We start from the raw sequence: 15714 nt of genomic DNA, 5'->3' as shown, positions 1-15714 counted from the left end.
ATGCTACACATTTTATAGAAGCTCAGTTTATTTAATCATTGTGAACAACATTTTTACCCTCTGGTACTATGTCAGCTTTGATTTGCCCTCTTCTGGGTAAGATCCTGAGATGAGGATTTAAGCATAGCAATTGATATGGGATGGGGTCCCAGGAAGCACTCTGAGGCAATGGGAGAAAAAGACAAGAAAGGGTGGAAAGGCAGTAAATCATGCAGCACAGAGGGAGCTCCCAGCATGGACTCCAGGGGCAGAATTCCACTAGGCGCCTGCAGATAGACCACCTGGAACAGGCCTCAGAGCTGTCCCCAGCGAGGGAATGAAGGTATTCAGTCACCAGCAACCACCTCTCCTTTTTCGAGGTCGCTCCTGGTGCATGAATGCCTGGTGCTTTCAGCCTGCGCTGCCCACAGATTGAGAGGCTCTTCAGCCTGAGCAAGTACCCAGCTGGGCAGCACTGGGAGCTGGAGGTGCATCTGAGATGACTCCCAGGGATGTCCAAGGGCATGTGGGTGGGATCTTCACAGGGTCTGCTCCAAGTGCTATTTGTGTTTCATTGATGAGGAAACTGAGTCCAACCCAAATTGCTTGTGTAACTTTTCTGAAATCACAGAGCTGATAAGAGGCTGAGTCTTTCCAGGCAGATCTGCCGGAGGCTCACCCCACATCTTTTCTGCTGTCTGTGAGCTGTCCTTCATCTCTGTCACCGCACTTGCTGCTGGGCCCTCCAGAGAAAGGGTGTGGCTGTGGCTCCTGGTGAAGAAACACTGTATAAGGAGATGGAAATCAAGAGACCTCAGAAACCGGATGCAGCTGATCATGGAGACCATGATCTACAAAAAAATCAGCTCAGTCTGCACCAGGTGAATATCTAGGAAAATCCTAATTGAACTCTAACCATTTCTCTTAATTAAAGCTGGCTTGAAGGAATGTCAGTAGAGACAGCTGTGAAGTCACTGGCTTGACAGTCTGGATGGTTTTGAGCAGTCTGGGCACACTCCTTTCTTTAGGCCTTCAGCATCCAGCCAAGAGCTGATATGGTGAGGAGTGGTCTCCACCCACAGCCACGTCAGAAAGTCAGGGCAGTGAGAAAGCATGCACTTCCAGCGGCCCAAGTGCTTCACTGGGAAGGTGATGAAGAGGCCTGGAGTCCCAGTGTGGCGAGCCCCAAGGGTCAGGGGCTGAGCCTGGGCCGTCGCCCCCCTCCTGCTGATGACTTTCAAAGGTCACCTCTGACTGCCAGGTCTCACCCTGTCAGAACGGAAAAAATGCCATCTTGCAGACATATCTCATTTAAAAATACGCCACCTCGAGATGTGATTCCTGGAGATGAACGTTTACGGTGATCGGCTATCATTTGCCAAAGCCGACCGAGGACCCATGGCGTGAACCATGGCGTGGAGACAGGGGGCTGACTCTATGACTGGGCATCCAACACACCTCTGGGTAAGAATGAGGGGACTTAAGTGACACTCACTAGCAAAGGTCAGAAGGAGACACTGGCATGAATTCACAGGGAGAACAGGAGCCTGTCTATGGCTTTCATTGTCAGATGAGATCCACCATTTTTCACAAGCATTTTTTTTTTTAACCAAATAATAAAATATCCATATTGGGAAATACAAAGGAAAAGAAAGAAAATAAATAAAAATCAAGTTAATCTGGTCACTTTGTATTAAAATTCATATATACACACATATATCCCTATATATAAACATATACAATCATACATATATGATACATAAATAAAATATGTTTATTTGTATAGATATTTATGTATATAATTATGTATATTATGTTCCCATCTCATATATTCATACATAAAAATTTTTTTAATCCTGATAGCAGGATGTACATAAGTTTTATAATGTTACTTTTTCACTCAGTTATGTGTATTTTTTCCCTTAATTTTGTATTAGATGTTTAGTATATTCCTATATTATTTGTGTACAATTAAGATTATGCCTTATGGTAGGAGAGGTTCTGTTTTCTGATAATAGCCAACTTTAAGTCTTCTCATACTGTTATATTTCTTTTAAATTTTCCTGCATTTTACCTTTTTTCTTATTACATCCTTTTTTTTTTTTTTTGATGGTTGGATATAGAAGACGCCTTTATTAATTATACCCTGAAGATCAGAATCCCATTCATATCCAGTGACTGAACATCAGCCCTTTGCTGACTTTAGGATTAGTTAGTTCATAGACACAGGGGATTTTCTCAAAGGGCAGGCAGGGAATACATGAGAAAAGTTCAGAACTAGAATCAGCTTCCACAAGTGTACGTGGTGAGCATGTCTAAGATCTTTATCTACCATCTGCACTTTTTCATATGCCCTTGCATGTTCCAAGCTTATATGATAACTTCTGAAATAGCAGGTCACATACACACATCATATATTTATATACTGGTGTAAGCCCTTAGATTACAGGCCGAGGAAAGCCTGGGTCAGCAGCTCCTTCGTTTGAAAGTCTTCGTATTTAACCTGTAGACAGTACAGATATCACCTGGATAGGAACTTGCACAATGATTGCATGACCATATTTTTCTTTTCCAATGATTTGAATATATGAGGGTACTTCAGAAAAATTGCAGAAAATAGAATTAAAAGATAATATGAATCTTTCCATGAAATTTTTGAAGTGTCCTTGTATTATATTGGGGCATTTTGTTACTCATTGCTTATAATCATGTGTTCAACTACTTCTCCCTAGTTACTAGCTGGTAGAGGAAAACAGTAGCTATTAAATTCATATGTATAAAATAAAGCTTTAATTTGCTTCTGCTGTCTCCTTCCTTTCTTATACAAAAAAGTTTTTAAAAAATTTAATCTAGTTTTTAAATCTATATTTTAATAATGTCATCCAAATATTATGTTATTGATATTAGGTTATTTTTGACTTTTTCATTGTGAAAGTATATTAAGCATTTGCTTAAATTTAGGTCTTTTTGTTATCTGATGTATTTCCTTCGTAACATATGGCCCTCTCACCACACCTTCTATTTGTGAGTTCATATCTCATTCATCCATCAGTCAGCTACAGTACAAGTTCACATAAGAGCGTGAGTATGTGAGAAGAATTTTTTCAAAGAACATTGATATATATAGTTTTTCTTTCTTATTTTCCTAATTCAGCAACTTGGCTTGGTATTGAAATATTTGGTAATGTACTCTATGCAAAGCTCTCTATATGTTATTTCACTATTACTCAGTCATTTTGCATTTTTAGATAAAAATCTAAAACTCTTGGACTTATCTTTTCAGTAAAATTGAAATTCAATACGTTTGGGTTTTATTCATGGATTTGGGGGTTTTTAGGTAAGTTAATTTTTAAATTTAGAGCATGAAGCCTTGAGAGGACACTTGTCTTTCTTATTTATCTCATGAGTTCTACGACTTCTAATTATGTTCTTTAGTCAGGTAATTCCCATCCCAAATGTGGAAGAGCTTTGTTATCTTCTAAGATTCATATTTTTTCTTTACATATTTTATTTTATTTTTTAATAGTGGTAATGCCTTTTATCTCACTGACTGGCTTTTATAGAAGCTTATCTACTTTTCTCTGCCTTTTCTCCACATTTTAAGTTGGAGATGATCCTTTTGATCCTATGAAAGTATTTTAATCTCAGAATGTGGATTCACCTGAACTTCTTTTTTCAGTTCATGTTTTTTTCTTGTTTATTTCTTGGCAGAATTTAACCAAGAATTTTGCCTGAATTTATTCTTGGTACCTTACCTTTACCCTTGACCAGCTCTGTGTTTGCTCCAGCTTTTGTAAGCCATGACCCCACCTCTCAGCTTTCTGAGGATAGAGACTTGTCTAATTAATCAACTCTACTAGTCACCAATGTTCTCTTCTAATATACGATGCTGTTCTACAGATACACTGTAGTTTTACATTTCAATGTGTAAAATGCACAAGTGAATTCCAGAAAATACCAGATCCGAATGCTAGAAATGGATTTTCAGAGGTGTATTAGACACTAATGAAGCCATATAGAAAAATGAATATTTACTGCTCAGAACTGTTGATTTAAAAAAATGGGATTGATGAAACTCTACAACTTTCATTCAAAATAACAGCTATCTATAAATGATATGGCAAAAACTAAGGGTCTATTTCCAGGTTTTTATGAGATTTATAAATCAGACTTATGAAAATGTTATTACTTCCACCATATCTTTAATCTTCATATATTTTTCTCCCTGAATAGTCTGATAAGACCCATGAAAGTAATATGAGTTCTTCAAGGGGCAAATATTTGAGGAAGTTATTAATATTAAATAAAACATTTTCCAAGTGTGTCATCAAGATATGTAATCAAGAGAATAACATTGGATTTAATATTCTCCGTCCCAGTCTCTGTAGGCATTATTGATCAAATCTCTATGTGGGATTTTATATTAGTGAATTTGGATGAATGATGGTCTGGGTTTTTCATGCTGCATCTGATATTTTAGTGTTTTTATTAGAACTTGATGGAATGTATTCCACAGTTACTTCAGTTGATTAATCCATTTTACTCATGAAGTTACATTTGAGTTCAATTTCTTTGGAACAATTCCCTATTTCACTGGCTGCAGTGGCCTGCTAATTCCAACTACTCCATCAAATGTAGAAATGCCCATTGGGAACTATAGAAATTGAAGACAGAATGGTTTAGGTGAGTTACCAGGACTCACACCATCGGGCTGTGTGTCTTGATAAAGCATGCCAAGTGAATTCCCTGCATTCCAGTGAATTCGTGATGTATAATGTTGAGACTTCCATTTAAAAAGTTACATATACTTACATGTCAGTTTGTTAATTTTTTCAATTAAAAATTGAAAAAATTAACTGGTGACCATCTTTTTTGTGACCTACCTAGCCAATACAGGCTCTCCTTGGAGGTAAAATACACAGAGAGAAAATTACTGAGGAGCTTGTTTGGTGAGTATGTATTCTAAGCAAAAAAGGTTATTTTTACATGGTTTAAAGATTTATAGCATCACATTATGAAAACTTTTATGTAACGATATCCTCAACATTGATATCAAAACAGAGGGGACATTGGTGGCTGATTTTTAAGAGCAACATCTTCCCAAGACAGCACCTGTAAGGGATGCCTCCATGACAAGTGTCTTATTTTCCAAGCTGATAATATCTTTGCTTTTAACTGGCTTATTACCTTTCCACATTTGTCAGTGAGATTTTGTGCTAGTCTTGCTCTGACCTCTAAACGCCTCTGTTTTCATAAGCCAAGTGTAAATATTTATGATTTGAATATTTGCATGTTGTTCACTTAGCAGAAACAAATCTTATCTTCCTGATTTCTGAGTTGTTGGGAGGTGTATGTATGCATGAGCCCGTGCAAACTGGAGCCGGAGAGTGGATTGTCATCCCTTCAACATATGTCTGTCAATATAACTGCAGAAACTAATATTTTATAAACTGAAGTCCATTCAGCAAACTTATCATCATATATCAATACTTCCTATGTGATTTTTCACATACTTACAACATGAATTGATTTTATTCATTTACTTAATTGCCACATATTTATTGGACCTCATAATCAGTATGAGAGAAATATTGAACAGCAATGGATAAATCAATGCATTTTAAATGTCTTCCTTTAAACATTTTGTCTTGTGGTTAGGCATTTAAATTTCAAAATTCATAAATAGTCTTATTCGCTGAAGATTTCATTGAAAGTTAAGTATGAACACAAGAAAAACGTACGGGGAAATCCAACTCCTGACCATCTTATTATTTTCTCTTCTCTAAATGCAAACACTCTTTTCCTTAATAAATTCTATCTAAACATTTTCCAATGTCCTCCTAATTTATGAACTTGACATGAAGGAAAATTGACAATATAACAGTGTAAATTTTCATGGGTTTAGTTTTTATAAACAACTCTCTTTTTAAATTAAAACATCATTTGTTGGATTTACTCACAGACATACATATATATGTACAAATACAAATATCCGTATTATGTACATATATATACAAATACATATATATGTAGTATGATATTATTAAAACCTATTTCTTGGTTTTATTAAATTAAGGATTATTCAAAGTTCTCTTTCTCCAGTGAAACTTTGCTTTTCCAAGAGTGTCATATTTACTCTGATAAACAACCCAGGAGCTCCTCTGACCTTTAGTTTAAAGTGTATCTAAAATGACATCACAGGTCCTTAATGCTCCTGAAATCCTCCGTTACCCTTGTAAGTCTGGTACGTTTCTCCCACGCCATGGCTCAGCACACCTCCCGTGCTCTTTGCTTTCCCTGTAGGTGCTCATGCTGCTCTCTCCCACGTGCATCCTCTAGGAGCTGTTATGGAAGTAGGGAATAACCTGCAGTTTGAGCATTTGCATCCTAAATTATACTTTTTATTGCTCGGAACTACCTGGCACTTACAATATGCAGGCACTTAAAGATAAGAAAATCTAATGCAGTAGTGCAACATAGCAACATTCTGCATTTCTCTCTCTGTTTCTGTCTCTTTTCTATCTCTCTCTCTCTCTGTGTGTGTGTGTGTGTGTGTGTGTGGAAAGGGGAGTTTTTTTTCACTCAAATATTAATTGAATGGAATGCATCTTAACAATGTATACCTTGTTACATATTTTCAGGATACTTTGGTAATCCAGACAGTTGAATCAAACACAGAAACAAACCTATTAGATCTAGCAATGTGTGGAGATTGGAGCAGTCAAATAGATTATGTCAAGAGGTGAGCCTTCTCATAAATGCATATCTTTTGAGAAATGGTTCTAGTCCACTGGGAGCATTGGTGAAGACAATGGAGGACTCTAGAGTTGAAAGAATTTATATGCGGTCTTGTTATCAAAGAGGGATTTACTCTTCAGAAATATGCAAATGCATTATTGGAGTTCAATATGATGCTTTGTCCTAAAATCAATAACGAATGGGAATAAGGAGCAATTGAGGACAAACACCAAGATGTCATTCCACAAAGCTCTCCATCCAGCCTTAGTACACCAAAGTTAGTCCTGGGCATTGCTCTTAGACATTGGTTTATATCCAGTTTTGAGATTTTTGTCATTTCATCTTTGACTAAGGACGGGTCTTAGAACTTAGAAGAGTGGAGGGTGTTTGGGTTTCACTGAGTGCACAGAAAATGAAGTAGAACAGAGACTCCACCACAGGCTGTGCAAAGACTTTCTGCACAGGGCAGGGCTACGAAACCAGACAAGAAAGGCCTAGGGTACTGGTCATATGTTTTTGATGTTTTCTAATTTCACACTTCTATGCAATCACACCTTTTTAAAATACAGTGCACCCTGTAGGCTCCACACAATGTAAATGGATTTTGATGATGATAATGATGATGACTGAGATGATCACACCCTTGTTCCAAAATTAGAAGAAAATGAATGCATTTATTAAGAGTACATGGTAGAACTGTTTTCCTTTGAGAAAAATAGTGAACCCACTGCTATATGTTTGCATATTTTTAAACCAAAAGGCTGAACTACTAAAAGGTCCTACATGCTAATGTCCCATATCCCTGCCAACCATCCTCTGTTCTCTTTAATCACTGTGTCATATTTTTAATTCTTCTGAGTTATATTGATGCATCACTACACTTTATAGAACTTCTTTGCTATAAACATATAATATGAACTGGAAAGTAATGTATTTTTGGAATTGTTTCTGACATGCATAAAATGTGTAGTTTGGCAAATTAATTTTTTATAATTTTAGATTTGCCCAAATCTAAACACCTGGACAAATGAAAGCCTCTTTCCTTTTTAGGGATGGAAAGAGGGCAAAATAAAAACAGTGCTGAGGTAGTCTCCCCCTCTACATTCACAATACTATTTTATTGTAATTTTACATAGTTTTCCTCCTTTTACATTTTTAGCTTATCAGCCGTTCTCCTGTGTTACCCAGTACAGTCCCTTGCCCTTTCCTCCCTCCACCTGCTTTTTGTATCCAGTGTGTATAATTCTGATCCACCTGCCACACATTTGTTCTCATACATGGTCATACATTTACAATGCCTAGTGGTGTGGTTGTGTTTAAGTTTACACTAATTGTCCTATCTCGTGAATGTAATTCTCTTATTTTTTCACTCAATATTATGTTTTTCAGAACATTCGTTTCTTACACATTCTATGGGCAGCCTTAGTTCTTTCCTCTGAATGGTGCACCTACTGTGTATGTATGTATCACATTTAACTTGTTCCTTCACTATGATAAAGGCACACATTTTCCAAAAGTTTTGCCCACAAATAGCACAGTGGTAAACATCCTCTACATGACTGTGCATCTGTGAGCAAGAGTTCATCTAGAGTTTACACCAAGTAATGTGTATGTATTTGTGTAAAGCTATAAACACGTAGAATGGAAGGATACACCAAATTCAGGAGGTGTTTCTTTTGATGAGGAATAAAGGTTAATCTAACTGAAAGAATGAACAAGAGACAACTTATCTAAATATGTTTCAACTTTAATAAAAATATCTGAAACAAAATAGTACAATGTGAAACAAAATAGTACAATGTGAACAAGTATAATTTCTTAGGAGTATGTACATAAACTTTTGGCATATTATTTTAGGTACCTTTATGTATTTTTAAAGTTAAAATACTTATTACTTCCATCAAGAAATGTACAACCTGTTAGGAGACACAGCAAAAATTTACAGTATCACAAAACATAATAATAAGTTCTAGAGTTGAAATACGCCCAACACATATTACTTATGTGTATAAGAAATATAGAGGAGGGGGGTCCTAAAACAAAATGCATAAGTAAAAATATACTCCCAGATAGTATTATGTTTATGTGAATTCTGGATGGTTGAGTACTTCTGTGCTAGGCATACGGGAAAATTTTGGGGAAAGGTAACAAGTTGTGAAAAGTATAGAATTTTGGAATTTTTACCAAACAGATGGGAAATATTTTGCATCTTTGAACAAATTTTCGTGATGTGATAGAGGTGAGGTGAGACTGGGAGTTCAGCCGGGAGGGCTGCTGTCAGGTTGTCAGCCGACAGTAGAGCTAGCCAATATGTATTTACTCAGTGGGCCAATTAAAGGAGTACGATGCTAAGAGAAGTGAATTTTAGAAAGACAATTATCTCATGTCAAGAAACTCTTAGACAATCCTGTCTCTCAGATCAAGATACTCAGCAATAACCTTTTAACAGAATTTACTATGGCTGCAAAATTGTGTGCGTGTTCAACTCCCATTAATTGTGGCGTAGTATCTCCACAAGTGTTGGGCCTTTCCAGTCCCAAAAGAAACAATAATGGATGGGAAGGAAAGAAGTGTTCTTTATCTGAGTGTGACATGTTGGTCTCTGCCCTGAGAAATCATGCATTCTGCTAATTTTCTTCTGTGAGAAAAAAAGAACCTGACACGGGGCTCCAATGGAGAAAGAAAATATCAGTGGTCTTATCTTACTCATCCAGAATGGCTACAAATGAGGAACGACCAGGTCATGTGTTGAAGCTTAAACATGCATGAAGCTTTCTATGACCACCTTTCCTACTATGAGTCTTTACTGTTGAGAACTTTGAGTTAAATTAGAAAGAAAGCTCATCCCTCCTAGATGAGAGGACCCCAGGTATAGTATTTATTAACTGTTTCTATCTTGAGTAAAATATGCAAGGTTTTTTTTTGAATAAAATAAATATTGGGAATGTATATCTTCTATAATTCTGACTCCTTTGGTCAAAACTGTATAAATTAAATAATTACTTAACACTTGATAAGGAAAAAGAAATTACCCCCAATATTTGACAAACCATCCTATATTAACACTATTAAGATGGCGAACTGAAGGATTTGTTCTCTTCTTAGAAGGCCACATACATTTCCTTGGAGAGAAAAATATCAGCCAAATGCAATTAGTGGTATTTAGGGAGAGCAGTAACCCCTCAAAACCAAGTGTGCCCCTAGCAGTATTTCACATCCTGATATAGCAGAATTCCAGAGCAGCAAAATGAAAGATGAGCTGAGGTTCTTCAATAGGAGAATAGAGGATGTGTCAAATCTGGGTAACTCCCCTGTTACCCCTGTCTCTGTTATCCTCTGCCTGCATTGCAAACTATCCCAGAATTTAAACAAGAAAATTTCTCTAATATTTTGTGGTTTAAGATTCCAAGCAAAGCTCAACTAGGCAATTGTACTCCATGTAGTGTCAACTGGAGTCACTTGATGTATGCAGCTGGTATCTGGACTTGACTGTAGGATCCAAGATGACTGGGACAGCTGGGAGGCTGGGCTCAGCTGGGCTCCTCTCATTCCCCACAGGCCCTTCACGTGGGGTACTTGGGCTTCTTTCATGGCAGCTCAGGCATCCACGAAACCAAGACAAAGCAGCCAGTCTGCTCAGTGCCCAGGTTTCAAACTAGTATAGCATCCATTATATGCCCTCGGCCCAAGCAGTCACAGAGAAACACCAATTCAAAGAGAGGTGGATAAACCACACCCCTCAATAGGAAGAGTGTCAGATAATATGTGAGCAGCTTCAATCTGCCCTGGACCCATGAGTCAGAAGTGAAAATGGATCTTCCTCAGTCTGGAAGCCGAGTTTGCACTTGTGAGGCAGAGAAGTGTCCTAGTGGCTAGCAAAGCTGGAGGGGACAGTATAGACTAGCTTCCTGGGCACCTGAATCAGAATCATGCTTGTCCCTTATCTAAATCACCTCAAACACAGTGGAGAACAAAAGTCCCCAGAACCCCTGTGTTTTTTCCTCCTTCAAAGTGTGGAGGGCAGCTGGGGTAAAGAAAGGAAGAGCTTCAGGGAGGCCCAGCTGCAGAGGTGAGCTCATGTTCATGACTCTGCACCAGGACGGGCGTTCACCAACTCAACCCCACGGGTCTTATCCTCTGTGCTTTAATTCAATAGTGAACAAGCTTTCAGAAATACGGATCTACTCCAAGACATAGGGAGGTCATTTCATCCACGTGTCTGGAATAGGCCATCATTAGCAAGAGTTAGAAATAGAGTTAACATAATTAAACAATAAAGTAAGATGTTTATTTAAAAACAGCAGGATTTTCTGAATAGGAGAGTGGACAGTGTCGAACAAATTCTGATGCTAAGATTTGAAGCTAAGTAATTGTCTCAGAACGCAGTTCAATAGTCAAATGTTGAAAAATATGGACTGAAGATTCATAACAGTCAGAAAAAAGTTCCAGAAGGAAAAAAATAGAGTGAATAATGGACAACAAATGGCATAAGAAATAATATCTAATTATTTACCAGGGCTATTTGAAAGGGGTTTAACAATTTCTGGATAGAATACATTAAAAGAAACTTGTACCTAAACAAATTGTAGATAAACTTCAGAATGTCAATTATAAAGAAATATTTTTAAACTCAACAGTGAGAGAATAAACAGGCTGGCTAAGGAACAGGAATCACACTGGTGTGCACAGGCTGCTGACACAGAGACTGAGGGTACAGTCAAATGCCAGTCATCGGGGTGTGATCCCAGCCCTACCACTGACCATCTGTGCACTGCTGGGAAGTTTACTTTCTGTGCTCCAGTTTTCTCATCTGTAAAATGAGGATAACAACTATTTGCCATGCTCGGCAGCTGGGATCAATAAATTAGGTGGTATTCATAAAATCATTAGGACAGTGCCTGGTACACAGCATCAGTTTGTTCTCACTGCCATTTTCTTATATTTTCAGCAATACCACGTGTAAGAGGACTATGAAGCAATGTTTCAGAAGTGTTTGACAAAATCAGTGTTTAATCCAGAACAGCTGGATAATCACTGAAATCTGGAGATAAAATATATTTCTAAGAACTATATTTACATGTACTTAGATGTATATTTCAATTTTTTGAGTTCTTAGATGTATATTTCAATATGTATATTGAAAGAGAATTTGTAGTTGACAAGCTACAGATGTATATTTCCATACATCTAAAAACTCAAAAGCTTGTCAACTGCAGCTTCTCTTTCAATGAACTAGTGAAGGTGCACTTCATCAGAGAAAAATAATGAGTCTATGCAGAGTACTGGAATGCACATTTTTAGTTAAAAAAACTAAAATTCCTAATGTTAGTTATCATTAAGAAAGGTTGAGGAGAATAGTGAATACAGGAGGATATAAAATAATGCTATCTTTTATTTTTATTCTGCAATAAAAGAACTGTAATTTGTTTTAAAATAGATATTTCCTGATACCTTAAAAATGACCTAAATCTTCTGGTTAGAATAGAAAAAAACTAATAAATCAATACCATAAAAGAAAATCCACCATTAAAAAAGCACCAAGATATTTTATAAGTGACATACTTAAAAGATAGATAATTCTCATTGAAATTGTTCGGCACACACAAAATAACCTCTAATTGTGATATGCAGAGTCTAGAGTAACTGCTGTCATATTCAGAACAAGACAATTTATAAAAAGAAAACTTCAGGAAAACATCACAAAAACACAGATATGCCAAAAATTAAAACGAATGACAGAATTCTTTATTTTTCTACATATTAAAGATAAAAAGCCAATAGGTGTATATTAGTAAGTAATTATGCTTTATCATCACAAAATAGGTCAATGTAATTCATTACATTAAGAAATGAAGTAAGAATAAAAATATCAATGGCCATATAGTTGCATTAAAAGTATTTAAAAGCTTAAATAAACATTAATTTTAAAAAGTCTTGCCACCCAAGGGAAAAGAGTAAATATCCTTGATATTTTAAGACCAGTGACTAGAAAATATAGAAAATATCATAGTTACTTACAAAATATTAGATGCAGTCCCATTATTGTCAGAAAAAAATTAAGAATTAATACTATCAAAAGTAATTTTAATACTGTATTGGTGGTCCTTGTTAAAGTAATTGGTGAAGATAAAAAGGCTAAGATGTAGAGGAGATATTACTGGTGCCACTCCTGGATATAAAAGACAATCATAATTTCGTTCCTTTTGGAAGTTAAATGTGGCATGGTTGCTTGCCTGTTGGCCACTAAAACTCAGTAGAAGTGATTTGTCTCACTTCTTTGAATATGAAAATTAAGAGCCAGTGTACAATTTGTGACATTCTCTTGTCTTCTTGCATGTCAAATGTAGACACGTGTTTTAAGATGATGATAAACCGAGAGTGAAGAAGCCTGAATTAGGAGACACCACATATTTGGATGAATAATAAATAAACTTTTGTTGTTAATTGCAGGGAGCTTGGAGTCATTTGATACTACAGAAAAATTTTATTTAACCTGACTAATGTAAAATGCCTAAAAACTGGAAGGAAAAGCCATGCTGCACTATATGAAAGAATTATGATTATGCATGTAAGAAAGAGAAAATGAAATGAGACAGAAATAACAAGTGCAGTGAATAGAAAATAGCCACAAACATGGCAGATATTTAGCCAACGATACAAAAATTATTTTAAATATGAATGGTCCAGATAAATTAATTAAAATGTAGAGGCTGTTTGAGTGCATAAAAGCACAAGACCCAATCACAGCTTGTTTACAAGAAGCCCACTTCTAATATAAAGATACTGATTAAAAGAAAAAGGATAGAGAAATAGACTATATTAATATTAACCACAGAAAAGTGAGACTAGCTATGCTAATTTCAGACAGAGCAAACTTCAGAACAAAAAATTATCAGGATGAATAAGGTAAGTACAGAATGATAAGGGATCCAATTCTCTAAGAAGCTATAACAGTCCTTACCGTGTATGTACCACACAGCATCAAAATACGTGAAGCCAAAGCTAAAAGGATGAAAACAAAAAGTAGACAAATCCACTATTATAGTTGGAGATTTTAACACTTCTTTTAGAAATTGATAGATAAGGGAGGCAGAAAATCAGCAAAGATATACTCGACCTCAACAGCATCATCAATAAACAATATCTAATTGATATATATATAGAATACTCTACCCAACCATAACAAAATATGTATTCTTATCAAGCTCACTTGGCAGATTCACCAGAATCAGCCACATACTGGCTGCAAAAAACAACTTTAACAAATTTAAAAGGACAGAAATCATACAAGCATATTCTCAGATCACAACAGTATTAAACTAAAAATTAATAACAGAAATTTAGCTGGAAAATCCCCAAATAATTGAAGATTAAACAACATATTTTATATATCAAATTAGTGAAAAAAGAATTGTGAAGAGAAATCACAAATATTTTTAAGTAAATAAAAATAAAACTACAACTACAAGTTCATGGGATGCAATAAAAGCAGTGAGTAGAGGAAATGTCACAGCATTGAATGCAGATATTAGAAAGAAGAAATACCTAAATCAATCATCTAAATTTTACCCTAGGAAACTTGAGAAAAAAGAGCAATTTAACCCTGAAGAAGTGTACAAAAATAATAAAAATTACAGCAGAAATCAGTGACATTGAAGACAGGATATCAACAGAGAACTCAATAAAACTAAGAGCTGGTTATTTGAAAAGATTAATAAAATTGACAAATCTCTAGTGAGTCCATGCAAGAAAAAAGTGAGAGGATACAAATGACTAAAATCAGAAATTAAAAAAGGGTCACCAGGGCCGGCCCCGTGGCTCACTCAGGAGAGTGGTAGCACCAAGGCCACAGGTTCGGATCCTATATAGGGATGGCCGGTGCGCTCACTGGTTGAGCATGGTGCAGACTGCACTGTGCAAAGGGTTGCAATCCCCTTACTGGTCAAAAATAAATAAATAAATAAATAAATAAAAATTTTAAAAAGGGTCACAAATACTTATACAATAACATTAAAAAAATAATAAAAGGATATTACGGATAATTCTATGTCCACATATTTGATAACTTAGATGAAATGGACCAAGTCCTTGAAAAACACAGGCTAACCAAACTAATGTAAGGAACAATAAACAAACATAATAGACCTATAACTATTAAAAAATTTTAAAGTGGCCAGCCCCATGGCGCACTCTGGAGAGTGCGGCGCTTGAGAGCACAGTGGCGCTCCCGCCACGGGTTCGGATCCTATATAGGGATGGCCGGTGAGCTTACTGGCTGAGCGTGGTGTGGGCGACACCAAGCCAAGGGTTGTAATCCCCTTACTGGTCACAAAAAAGACAAAAAAAAAAAAAAAAGAAGAAACAATACCACTTGCCACAGTCTCTTGTAGAAAGTAAAAGCAGAATGAACACTTCCTAAGACATTCCATGCTGCCAGCATTACCCTAAAAATAAAACCAAATAAAGACATTCATTACAACAAAGGAGAACTCCTGACCACTATTGCTCATAAACTTAGATGTAAATATCCTCAACAAAATATCAAAATGAATAAAACAATGCATAAAAAGGTTTATAGACTGAAACCAATTGAGATTAATTCCAGGCATGTGAGGCTGTATAGACATTTAGAAGTCAATTAGTGTAATCCATGATATCAATAGACTAAACAAGAAATATCAAATAATAATATCACCTGATGCAGAATAAGCATCTGACACAATCCAATTCCTGTTTATGATACAACCTCTCAGCACACCAAGAATGAAGGAAAACTTTCTCAAATTTGTGAGAAATATCTACAAAAAACCTACAGCTACCTTCTTACTACATTGGGAAAACTGGATTCTTTACAAGGTAAAAATGTCTCCTCTTGCCATTTATACTTAACATCGTACTCAGAAAACTAGCTAAAATGATAAGACAATGAAAGGATATAAAAAATATACATTTGGGGCCGGCCCGGTGGCGCACTGGATAGTGCGCCGCTTGGGAAGC

The 15714-nt window shown here is 36.2% G+C and overlaps 1 pseudogene; it reads left to right on the top strand.

The window, feature by feature from the left end:
* Positions 1–1389: 1389 nt before the first annotated feature.
* Positions 1390–15714, top strand: part of LOC103598800 — a 36862-nt pseudogene continuing 22537 nt past the window's right edge.

The sequence above is a fragment of the Galeopterus variegatus genome, unplaced genomic scaffold (genome assembly GCF_000696425.1).
Source record: "Galeopterus variegatus unplaced genomic scaffold, G_variegatus-3.0.2 Scaffold2744, whole genome shotgun sequence".
In the NCBI taxonomy this organism is placed as follows: Eukaryota; Metazoa; Chordata; class Mammalia; order Dermoptera; family Cynocephalidae; genus Galeopterus; species Galeopterus variegatus.
Note: the sequence above shows the minus strand (reverse complement) of the source record. Positions and strands in the feature narration are given on the sequence as shown.